Source organism: Camellia sinensis, chromosome 13 (assembly GCF_055761805.1).
Source record: "Camellia sinensis isolate YWXY chromosome 13, ASM5576180v1, whole genome shotgun sequence".
In the NCBI taxonomy this organism is placed as follows: domain Eukaryota; kingdom Viridiplantae; phylum Streptophyta; class Magnoliopsida; order Ericales; family Theaceae; genus Camellia; species Camellia sinensis.
In genome coordinates, this window is record NC_138973.1 from 7,887,666 (window position 1) to 7,900,455 (window position 12,790).

Genomic DNA, 12,790 nt, shown 5'->3' on the forward strand with positions numbered 1-12,790 from the left:
CTGGGCCTTCATCCTGACGACCTAGAACAATCCAGCAACCCTATGGTTGGCTTTAATGGAACGCCGACATGGCCACTGGGCACAGCAAGCGTGGAAGTACAAGCTGGTACTAAGAAGATCAAAACAGAATTTATGGTGATTGACACACTCTCACCATATAACATCATCTTGGAAAGACCATGGTTGCATGCAATGGGGGCAGTTCCCTCAACATTGCATCAACTACTATGGTTCCCCACAGAACATGGAATTGAAGAAGTCAGAAGAGATCAACTGCAGGCAAAAAGTTGCTCCATGGCAGCAACGAAGTCCACTTGCAACATTCGAGAGCCAAAAGAGACAGAGGTTGAAAACGAGGACATGAAGGTCCTAGATGATGTCGGCAAGGAGCCAACCGAAAAGAGTGAAGAAACACTAAAGAAAATCCTAGTCCAGGAGGGCGACGAAGAACGTTTCTTTCTTCTCGGTTCAGGCTTAGCCGAAGAAGAGGAAAGAGAACTGGAAGATTTTTTGAGAGCCAACATTGAGGTGTTCGCCTGGACACCTTATGAAATGCCTGGCATTGACCCCGAGGTCACTTGCCACAGACTGAATGTCGACAGATCGGCAAAACCTGTGATTCAACGAGCCAGAAGACCGACGTTGATGCACGTCGAAGTAGTAGAAGAAGAAGTGGACAAACTTCTAGAAGCCAGGGCCATCCGAGAAGTTCACTATCCGACATGGCTGTCCAACACAGTGGTAGTGAAAAAGAAGAACGGTAAATGGAGGGTCTGTGTAAACTTTACCAGCCTCAACAAAGCCTGCCCCAAAGACAGCTTTCCTCTGCCCAAGATTGACCAGCTAGTAGATGCAACTTCAGGGCACGAAAGGATGAGTTTTTTGGATACATACAGGGGGTACCACCAGATTGCCATGTACCCACCAGATGAGGAGAAGACTACGTTCATCACCCCTAAAGGCTTGTACTGTTACAAGGTAATGCCTTTTGGGTTGAAAAACGCAGGAGCAACTTACCAAAGGTTAGTAACAAAAATGTTCAAGCACCTGATTGGCAAAACGGTAGAAGTCTACATTGATGACATGGTCGTGATGACCAAGGAATCTAAGGGTCCTCTTGCCGACCTAAAAGAGGTCTTTGATATACTCAAAACATACCGGCTCCGACTCAACGCATCAAAGTGCGCATTTGGAGTTGGATCAGGTAAGTTTTTAGGGTATCTGGTAACGAGAAAGGGCATTGAGGCCAGCCCAGACCAAATCAAAGCCATCCTAGAGCTGCAGAGCCCGACGTCGGCAAAACAGGTTCAGATGCTTACTGGAAGGGCCGCAGCCCTAAACAGATTCATCAGCAGAAGCTCAGATAAATGCAGACCCTTCTTCAACTTGGTGAAAAAAGCCACAGACTTTCTGTGGACAGAAGAATGCGAAGCCGCTCTAACCGACCTAAAGAAATACCTGACCACAACTCCGGTTCTTTCCAATCCAGAACCAGCGGAAGAGCTGTTTTTGTACTTGGCAGTTTCAGAACACGCAGTAAGTGCAGTACTAATTCGAGAAGAAAAATGAGAGCAAAAAGCGGTTTACTATGTAAGCAAAACCTTGGCCAGTGCAGAAACAAGGTATCTACCACTGGAGAAATTAATGCTAGCCTTAGTAATGGCTTCAAAGAAGTTGAACCATTACTTTCAGGCGCACAAGATTGTGGTCCTAACAGAGCATCCACTGAAGTCCTTGTTGCAACAAGGAGACTTAACAGGAAGGATAGCAAGATGGGCAGTGGTCCTGGGTCAGTATGACCTGAAGTTCAGGCCGAGAACAACAATCAAAGGCCAAGTTTTAGCCAACTTCGTGGCAGAATTCACGCCCGAAACCATCGAACATCGGGCTCCATTGAGCCAGGATGAGCATTGTCCCAGCAAGCAAGGAGAATCCCAGCCAAACGCAAAAGATCAAAGGAAAGAAAAGCTCAGACCCTGCAGCATCTACATTGGCGACTCATTCAGACTGTTCGTCGATGGGAGTTCGAACCGACAAGGAGCAGGGGCAGGAGTACTGCTGATATCTCCAGATGGAGAAATAATAGAACAGTCCATCCGTTTGGGGTTCAAGGCCTCAAACAATGAAGCGGAATACGAAGCATTAATTGCAGGGCTAAAACTGGCAGCAGCAGCAGAAGCAGATGAGGTAATAGTTTTTTGTGATTCACAACTTATTGTTAACCAGTCAACAGGTGAATTTGAAGCCAGGGACGAAAGGATGTCGGCATATGCAAAAGAGGTCATTAGATTGGCAGCCCTATTTCAGAACTGCCGACTACTCCAAGTTAGCCGAGATGACAACACCCACGCCGACGCGTTGGCTTACCTGGCAAGTTCAATTCAGACTGGAAAAACAAGAACAATTATGATCGACTACATGTCGGGCCTGAGCATAGAACCAGAGTGCACAAAGCAGCAAGCAATGTGTGTGGACATGGGGCCAAGCTGGATGGATGCAATTATTGCATTCCTGAAAGAAGGAAAGTTGCCGGAAGATCGTAAGGAGGCACACAAAGTCAGATTGAAATCTGCAAGATTCTGTCTGACAGAAGATGGACATCTTTACAGAAGATCCTTCACAGGACCCCTTTTAAGGTGCGTACACCCTTTGCAGGTTGAAGATTTCCTATATGAAATTCATGAAGGAATTTGTGAAAGCCACGCTGGGGGCAGATCATTAGCCCACAGGGCCATTACCCAGGGGTATTGGTGGCCCTATATGCAAAAGGATGCTGAAGCCTACGTGAAGAAGTGTGAACAATGCCAAAGGTTTGCACCTTTAATACATCAGCCAGCTGCTGACCTGAACCCAGTATCCAGCTCTTGGCCGTTTGCCCAATGGGGCATGGATCTTGTCGGGCAACTTCCCCAGGTAACTGGGCAGAGAAAATACCAGCTGGTGGCAACAGATTACTTTACCAAATGGATAGAGGCAGAACCTCTTGCCAAAATCCGAGATGTGGACGTCAAGAACTTTATATGGAGAAACATCATCACCAAATTTGGCATTCCAAGAGCAATAGTTGTCGACAACGGAACACAGTTTAACAGCAAACTCATCAAGAACGTTTGTGCCAAATTCAAGATCAAGAACTACTTTTCAACACCAAGTTTTCCCCAAAGTATTGGTCAAGCAGAAGCATCCAACCAAGTAATTTTGGATGGAATAAAGAAGAGGCTGCAGGCAGCAAAAGGAAAGTGGGTAGACGAATTACCCAACGTGCTTTGGGCATATCGGACTACGACGAGAAGATCAACAGGAGAATCCCCCTTTACCATGGCTTATGGCACAGAAGCAGTCATCCCATTAGAGATCGGCATCCCAGGGATCAGGACCCAGGGAATAGAGAATGGCACCAATGACATACTCTTAGCCCGAGATCTGGATCTTCTGGAAGAACGAAGAGAAAAAGCTGCAATTCAACTAGCAGTATACCAGCAACAGCTTGCTAGGACTTACAACAAAAAGGTCAATCCAAGAGATTTTCAAGTCGGTGACCTAGTCCTGAGAAAAGTCGTCGGCAACAAAAAAGATCCCAAAGAGGGCAAGCTTGGCCCAAACTGGGAAGGACCCTATAGAATTACTTCGGTATTAGGCAATGGAGCTTATCGGCTTGAAGATAACGAGGGAAAAGCACTGCCAAGACCTTGGAACACTTGTAATTTGAAATTCTTCTATCATTAGATGTGCAGTATTTTTTGCCGATGTCTTTAATAAAGTTTTTTCAGAGTTCTTTCAACACATATGACTGATAAAATTACATACTTATGTTTTTTGGAGACATGAATAATGAGAACCCAAGTAGAACTCAGGTTCACATTGGGGGCAGGAAGAAGAAGAATGCGTTTACCACTTGTTGAAATTTGTAGCAATTTACAAGTTGGTTAAACCAAAATAATGTTAAGCCGACATGTGATCATCCGTCGAAATTTACAGCAATTTACAGGTTGAAGTAAAAGCTAAGTATATTGTTCAAACACTTGTTGAAATTTGCAGCAATTTACAAGTAGACCATTATTTAACACTTGTTATAACTTGAGAACAGTTTACAGTATATGTTAACACTAGTTGAAATTTGTAGCAATTTACAAGTAGGTTAGACCGAGATCACTGTTTACATACTTATTGAAACTTGAGAAGAAACTTGCAGAGTTAATATTGAATAGTATATGTTAAACACTTGTTAGAATTTATCAAGAGTTTTCAGGTCTGTATCTTGCCGAAGTAAAGTTTGATGTTGTTGAACCCGAGGTATGTAACCCCGAGGAGATTGCACAAAGGTGGCAAAAAATAAAAGGCATACAACCATGCAGAAGCAAATCAAAGAGAAATTAAAAAGATTGAAGCATCCATAGAAAAACAATTGCAGTTATATACAAAGGAAGGCACATCGGCCATAAAAGGAAGTTTACATTGTTCAGAAAACAAAACAGAGTATAAAAAGGCAAGGAAATAAAGACATTCAAATCAGGATTCTTCAGCATTAACAGCTGGAGGCGCTGGGACCTCGGAAGATTCTGGTGGAACCTCCTCGGCAATCTTTTCTGCTTCAATCTCGGCGTCAATCTCTGCAAGCGTTTCATCAAGACTTTTTTCGGCTGGAGGAACGTCGGATGATGCTTGTTCAGGAGTTGCCTCCTTAATAACCTCCTCATCCTCTTCATGAGTCAGGTCTAGGATTTGATCATCCTGAGGAAGAGATTGGGTCTTATCGGCATCCTTGGACTTCCTTACTAGAGCATCACCGTCATCCTTATCCTCATCTTCGGCTTCAGACTCAGACTCAGATTCTTCTTCAGCCTGACTTGGAGGTGGAAGATAAGGAAATGGGAGAGGAATAGCTTCAGCCTTGCGCAACGGCGAGTCATCTGGGATGTTGAGATTTTTGGCAAGGGCCATCCAACCAAGGGAGAAGCCCCTGTTGCATGCCTGCTTAACTTGAAGTTTGTATTCCTCAGTGACGTCGGCCATGCCCTGGGCGTAGGCCTTCTCATCAACTTCTTTGATTTTGGCTTTTTTTGTGGCCAGAGCCTTCTGAAGCTCTTTCTCAGCTTGAGCCATTTTTTATTTAAACTCCTTCTTTTCAGCTTCAGCAACTTTTCTAATAGCCTCAGCAGACTCCGTTTTTTCTTCGGCCATCTACTGGGCCTTAGTAGCGGCCTCGGCCTGATCTTCCAATTTCTTCATCTTTGATTCAAGAGATTTACTATCCTTTTTGAGGGCAGAAACCTCCCTCTTCATGTCGGCCACTCTTTGACGATTTTCAAAAGATTGCATTGAAAACGAATGGGCGTGCTGGATGGCCTGAAAGAAAACAGAAGTGTTAGAAAATCTTCTAAGTATGAAGCAGAAAGAAAAGACAAAACAGGAAACACTTACTTGAACGGAGTGCTGGAGCATTAGCGCATAGTTCTCATACTCGTTGTACCTAGCATTTCGCTCCAGATCGCTTGGAAGAAGAAGAGCAGTACTGAGGGCGACACCGACATTAATGTCGTCGGCACTCTTAGTTGACATAATTGGCCTATCCTCCAAAGTCAACTTTGGGGCCCAGTGGACATTGGGTTTCTTGGACCCCGAAGTAGTAGCTGAGGCAGACCTCGGCTTCTTTGATTGGGTGGACTCGGAGGGCTGGGTCTCGGCGGACCTTTTTGAAGGAGCAGAAGAAGTCTTCTTACTCTCAACCAGTTTTGAGATAGGCAAAGTATCCTCAGCCTCAACCTCAGTAGCCTTGGCCTTAGGCTGGGCCTTCTTGATTCTTCTTGGCTTCGGTGGGGGCATTGGTTGGGTTGGTACAGCATCAGCATCAGTCGGGAGGTCGGCTAGGAGATTTTGGGCAATTGGCTTTGCGCGACCCATTTCGGCAGTTTTGACAAGGCGTCGCCGACGTTTTCTTTCTGGTATTGGGATCAAGTATGGGGCCGAAATGGATGGTTGATTGGTTGGGTCAGATGTGGACTCTTGATCTGTTCGGGATTCTTTTTCTTCGGGACGTCAGGCAACGTGGATTTGTATATCGGAATAAAGTTTAGTAATAGTGGAGATTTGCGCTTGTGGATTGGAAGATCAAAGAGTTTCTTTAAATCTTTTCCTGGGAAGTACGATTGGCGAAAGTTTTTTGGTGGCTGATGAAGATCTGCAGGACAAACAAACAAACATTAGAAACAGACAAAGTTTTGAAGACTTGGAAAAGAAATAACTAAGTATTGATGTTGGGCTCTTACCCTTGCCCTCTTTAACTGTTCGAGGAAGAGGGTAGAGGTGAACATCTTCGTCTGGACCAAATTCCCAATTTCCCGAAGCAATGACAAAGTCATCCCCGGCTCCTTTGTTGGAGTCCGGGAGGTCGGCTACAATTTTGAATTCAGTAGACCTCGGCTTTAGGTAGTAGACGTAACCTCTTTCCTTCAGGTTAAGGGGGCACATGGTATAACAATATTGTACGTCGGCAAGGGTGATCCTAACATTTTCCTGCCTAGTTAGGGCTATGATACCATTAATCACTCGATAGGAGTTGATGGTAAGTTGCATGGGGTTCAACTTATAGAAGTGGAGAACCTCGCGAAAAAGGGGATTAAGTGGAAGCCGGAGTCCGCACTCAGTAAAAGCTACTATAGAAAAGGGCATTGAATCATCCGTGGGCATGATAGAGTCATTATCTTCAGCCAGCCTCAGGTGAACATCGGCAAGAATGGAGAATTTCAAGTTTACTTGGGGTGTTTATCCGGTGTCTCCACATACCCATTACATCGGCCTAAACAAAGAAGGCTGTGTTTCAAAAGATAGGTGTTTCAGAAGGGTTGCTAGAACCTCGGTTTCAAATCTGGGTAAGGACTGGTAAGGTTTGTTTCAGTTTTTCCTAAAGATTGAAGGTTCTACAGACAAATCCCAAATCTAAAACCATAAAGACGAAGATCGAAGGCACAGATCTGGTAAAGACATAAAAAAAAAAAAAAAAACAAAGAACAAAGGCGAAGTTTCAGAAACAAGAACAGGGATGGGCTATCAAGAACACGAAGAATACAAAGGGGTAAGGGCCAAGAACAGTGGTGAAACAGTGCAAGTGTTCATGGCATGTGAAAAATCATGAAATAAGACGCATTCAGGTGAATGATTCACAAATAATGCTTAAGCAGAACAGTAATAGCAAGAAACTTCAGAAACAATCAAGAATTAGAAAAAGAGGGTAAGGGGGCCAGTTGCTTACCAGATAAAATGAAGCCGGAGCGATATTCGCCGAGATCAGACGACAATTGTAACAGTGGCGAAAGCTTCGCGGGAATGGAAGAATAAGGACGGTCGCAGAATTTGGGACTTAGAGCAATGGCAGATTCGAAGAATGCTAGAGCTTTTAGAGAGAGAAAAAGTAAGAAATCAGAATGCAAAAAGTGGAGAAAGGAAAAGGGAAAGAAAAGTTTTATCAAAAAACTTGAAACGGCGGCAAAAGCAGGACATTTATTACACCTGGAGCAACGCACACATCAGATGGCGCAGACGAGTGAAAGACAGCTTTCAGGCGCGTCACAGACACGGGCCAATAAAGACAAAGCACGTAAAAGGAACGGTTAGATGTGCATGACAGCTCATGCGCGTGGTGGAGTTCATTTGAATTCTTGTTCTCCGAAGAGAACACATCGGCTTGAAAATGAATTATCTCGGCCAAACAGTTTTTGAGCCACTATGCAGAAAAAAATATCGATATAGGTTCCATCACCTCAGAATGCCGAGGTAATAGAACCTAGGGGGCAGTTGTGGGGATATATTTTCTGAGTACCAACACGTGGCAAGGTGACGCCGACGTGTCAAGCGAGATGCCACGTGTCTTGGTCGTAACGCCGAGGTGATCTCGGCAAGGCCGAGGTTATCTCCGAAGATATCGGAATCCGAGATAAGCGGATAAAGGACAAGAGTCCTAGAATGAAAAGGGAACTCAACCTGGATGAGGAACAAGAGTCCTAGCTTGAGAGAAGACTTCAGTTTGGGTAAAGATAAGACTCTTAGAGAGTTTATCCTAATCCCATTGGGAGTCCCAGATTAGCAGTAATCTTAAGTCCATTAGGGTCAGGCTCCTATTGGGACTAGGATTTTGTATTGGCTATAAAAAAGAGGCACCCCCATGGGTCTAAGATATGCTTTTGATACTCAAACTTGTGAGTTTAACACTTGATTATCTTTGAGAGATATACTGACTTGATCGTCGGAGTGCCCCTGGGTGGAAGAGCCACCGCCGGAGACTTTTTCTTTCTGTTACAGGTTTACTAAAGCCATCTATTCTGCCAGTGCTCTCCAGCTGATTTCTAGGCGGGCAGTGTGGTAAGAAAATTACCCACACACCAACTTTGGGGTGCTAGCAAATGATAGGGTGAGCTCTGTGGTGCTAACCTAGTTGGGATCATTTAGCTTACTGTGATGCTTTTACACCTCCTTTTCCTTTATTGATGTATTTTGTCTTGTACCTTGTACTTGTTTATTTCATTAATAAAGTTTCTTTTTTGCCGATCAAAAAAAACATGACATTGAAAAAAACCTTACTGCATCTTTTGAATGATGAACACCATAAGCTCTCCCTTGCTTTGCCAAGTCCTTATCTACTTCATCGTAGACGTTTAGGAGAGCTCTATAGAGTGCCTTCATGTAGTCTGGGAGCTCATCCATGGCACTCACATCCCACCTTATGATTAACCACTTCAAGTCATAACATACTAATACAATCAATAATGACTAAAATTTGACTATTAAATATTGATTAATATGTGGTTTGTCCCCCCAAAAATACATTTGTTCAATGAATTTCACCTTTCATGTATCAATACATTGTCAACATATAAAATATTGGAGTATTCAAAATTTGATAAAAGAAATTTAATCACAATAACATTTGTATAATTCCATTTTGGGACTTTAATTAAAGAAAGTAGGGAATACCTAATAATATTTAATGTGGAAATCTTACTATAATCCTATTTGAAACATTAGTTAAGGAAACTAGGGACTACCCATGAGGGGATCTAATAATAACAGTGTTTTGAAACAATAAAAGTTTGGAAAAATTATTTTTAAAAAAAAAAATCTTTAAAATTTGATTATTGTAACAAAATAAATTCTAAATTTTTTATTTTTTTTCATGTTAAATCTTAATTTTTTTTTAATTTTCAATTAAAATACTTCTTTTTTTTTTGGAGTTTAATAACTAAAATATTATTTATTTTTGTTAGTCTTACTTAACGAAAATAGACATATGGTTTAACTTAAAATAAATCAAAAATTTAAGATTTTAATTAAGAAACTCTAGAGTTTTTTTTTTATTTTTTATTATACCTTTCCTTTAATTCTTTTATTTTATTTTATTTTTGTCAAGTGAAGTAAAGAAAACAAGGAAATGCTGCATTTGCAACAATAATACTCGAATTCAAATTTTAACATTAGATAAGGATGTCTCAAACTACTCGGCCAACTCTTTGGTCATTTTAAAATAATAATGTTATAAATACAAAAAATATATTGAAGACCAGAATAATTTTTAAAAAAATAATTTAATGATGAATAAAAAAGATAAAGGAATAATTATAAAAAAAAACTCCAATATTTGACCTTTATAACAAAATAAACCCCAAGTTATTGATTTTATTAATTTAAATACTAATATTTTGATTGTTTTCGGTGTAAACCATTTGCCTATTTTCGTCAAGTAAAACTGAAAGAACAATAGTATTTTAGTCAGTAAACTCGAGGTAGATGTACATAAAATGTCTAAAATATTATTTTTTTTATTGAGTTTAATGACTAAAATATTATTTTTTTATTAATTTTACTTAGCAAAAATAGTCAGATAATTTAAATTGAAAACAAATAAAAAATTTTAATTTTAATTAATAAAATTAAAAGGCTGAGATTTTTTTTTTTTAATTACCGAAGATAAATAAATTGATTGGTATAGAAAATTGTACCTTTGGACTGCATTAGTGTAAAGTTTGAGTTCATCATAGGTACCATATGCATCATAAGTATCGTTGGTAACGGATAACAAAAGCACAATTTTGGTAAGCACCGCACGTCCAAGAGAGTGTTGAGATTTGTAATATGCACATGTTGACCAAAAAAAGATCTCCACTGCTCTGTCCCTCGCATATGGAACTTTCGATATTAAATCCAACTCTTTCCACCACCTACATATAAACAAATAAAAAATTTATTTTATTTATTTAATGTTTTTAACCAAAAATAATAATAATCACAAAACAAAGGATTATGTATCTAAAAATTAAGATTAATTACACTTTTCACCCTAAAATTTGATCTAAATTTCACTTTAATTCTTATAATTCAATTTAAACAATTTTGTCCTTACACTTTAAGTGGTCGTTTGAGAATAGATTTTTTTTAATGACTTGTTGATTTTTTTTACTAAAATATGAGATGAAAAAAATTTAATATGTGTTTAGGATAAATTTTTTTATTTTTTACGAAAATATATGCAAAAATTAGGATGAATGAAAATGAATCTTTAACTTTTTAATATTTATTAATTTTTCAACTTTTTTAGTGACCTTTTCACTTTTCAGCTAAAATTTGATGTTCCCAAACGATCCTCTAGATCTAGTTTCAATTTGGTCTCTATAATTTTAATTTAATATAAGCTTAGACTTTAAGTTTAATTTCAATTTTTTTTGTGTGTCTAATTTACAATTAAGAGGGTGTCTGGAATTATCTAAATAAGTATATGTTTTAATTTTTTATAAAAAAAAAATGTAAAAAAAATGATAAAAAAAAGTATACTTTTATAGTACACTCCAAACACTCTCTGTGATTGACAAAGTGTTAGAAAGTCATGCGTTGCAACATCTAACTTTGAAAGGATGGGTCAAATTAAAATGAAACTTAAAATCAAGGGAGCACACATAATTTGAATTGAAATAATAATGACTTAAATGAAATTTAGATCAAATTATAAAGATTAAAATTTTAAGGGTTAATATACTATGACCCATAGTGCTCGTTTGACAATGACTTTTTAAATTATTTTTTTGATTTTTTTGACTTTTTTAGTCTCGGACTTTTTTAGTCGTTTGGTATTTTTGTTTGGCTTTTTTTTGACTTTTTGGCTTTGAAATTTTGGATTTTTTTTTTTTTGTCTTTTTGTGATTTTTCTCCTTTTGTGATTTTTTAACCTAACATGAAAACCAAACGACCCCATAGTGAATATCACTTTTGTTAGGACTCTTTGTTGTCAAATTCCATGGATCAAAACCGAGGTTGTAACAGGATCTAGTTTTTCAGATTTTCCAATTTTGGTCTCCCCACTCGAGCGGGGAAAGTGACGCTCGAGCAGGGATTGCAAGCTCACAGCATCTCTGCTTCGCCAGAAAAAAGTACTAGATGGTGTGATTCGGCGCTCGAGCGTGGCAACTTTCGCTCAAGCGTGAAGTCTATATGAATCACACAATTTTGAAGCCTCCGCTCGAGCGGGAATTCCCACGCTCTAGCGGACCGCGCGAACACAGATTCTATAAATTCGCATGTTGGGTCAAATCTAGGATTACTCCTCCAGATCTTCTTTTTGGGTTCTAAGGTTTATATCTGAGGATATTTTGGTAGTTTTCTTTGATGTTTTCATTGAGTATTCAACTCATGATTTAAGAAGCATACATCAAAGGTTTGTTTGTTTATTCTACACAAAAGAGAGAGTTGTTCTTTGGTGGATTCTGAAAAATTTGAGCCTGAAGCTTTGGTGGACTCCGGAGTGGCTCATCGTCAAGACAATTCTGAGGTGAAGACAGGATTGGAAGAGACACATAGAGGTTGGTTCAATTCGGGCGTGGATTCACTAGGTAATTGAGAGTATACCTGTGTAATTCCTTTATATCTTCTTAGTGGATTATTTTGTGGCTGTTGCCCTTGGTTTTTTAAGCACAATTGGAGGTGTTCAATTGTAGTTTTTTCACGTAAAATCGTTGTGTCGATTTGTCTTAATTGTTTGATTGGGATTGTTTTTTACTGCTTAAAATTGATACATAATCACAAATCAACATCTAGGGAATTTCTAGATTTTTCAATTGGTATCAGAGCAAATCGTTCTATTTTTTAAAAAAAATATTCTTTTAGAACGAGATCTTGTTTGATTTGTGATAATAGATTCAATACGTGAGGGAAATTCTATGGTTCGACCACCTATACTTGACGGATCCAATTATTCTTTTTGGAAAGCTCGGATGAGATCGTTTTTGAAATCAATAGATGAAAAAGTTTGACGATCTGTTATGAATGGGTGGACCGAACCAATAATTACCGTTGATGGAGTAACTTTCCCCAAATCAATTGATAACTGGGACACAATTGATTACTAAAATAGTAGCTGGAATAGTAAAGCTATCAATTCTCTTTTTTACGCTGTCACACCTGAAGAGTTTAGTCGTATTTGCAATTGTGAAGTCGCAAAAAAGGCTTGGGATATCTTACAAACTATTCATGAGGGCGCTCCTTCTGTTAAACGCTCAAAATTTCAAAGGCTCACGTCTAGTTTCGAAAACCTTTCAATGAAAAATAGTGAGACTTTTGATGAATTTTATGCGAAATTGAGTGACATTATAAATTCCAGCTTCAATTTAGGTAAAAAAATACCAAAATCCAAAGTTGTGGAAAAAATTTTGAGATCCTTGCTCGATCGGTTCCAACCAAAAGTTACGGCTATTGAGGAGGCTCAAGATGTTGACAACCTCAAGTTGGATCAGTTGGTTGGAAATCTCCAAAC

At 39.4% G+C, this 12,790-nt stretch overlaps 1 pseudogene across 1 annotated transcript in view; it reads right to left on the reverse strand.

Moving 5' to 3' along the window:
* Positions 1-12,790, reverse strand: part of LOC114283068 (valerianol synthase TPS8-like) — a 50,354-nt pseudogene that overhangs the window by 14,534 nt on the left and 23,030 nt on the right. The window contains exons 4-5 of the transcript XR_014347816.1: positions 9,990-10,208; positions 8,575-8,713 (exon numbers count right to left, since the gene is read on the reverse strand). The product of XR_014347816.1 is annotated as a valerianol synthase TPS8-like (transcript). The remainder of the gene's footprint in view (positions 1-8,574; positions 8,714-9,989; positions 10,209-12,790) is intronic.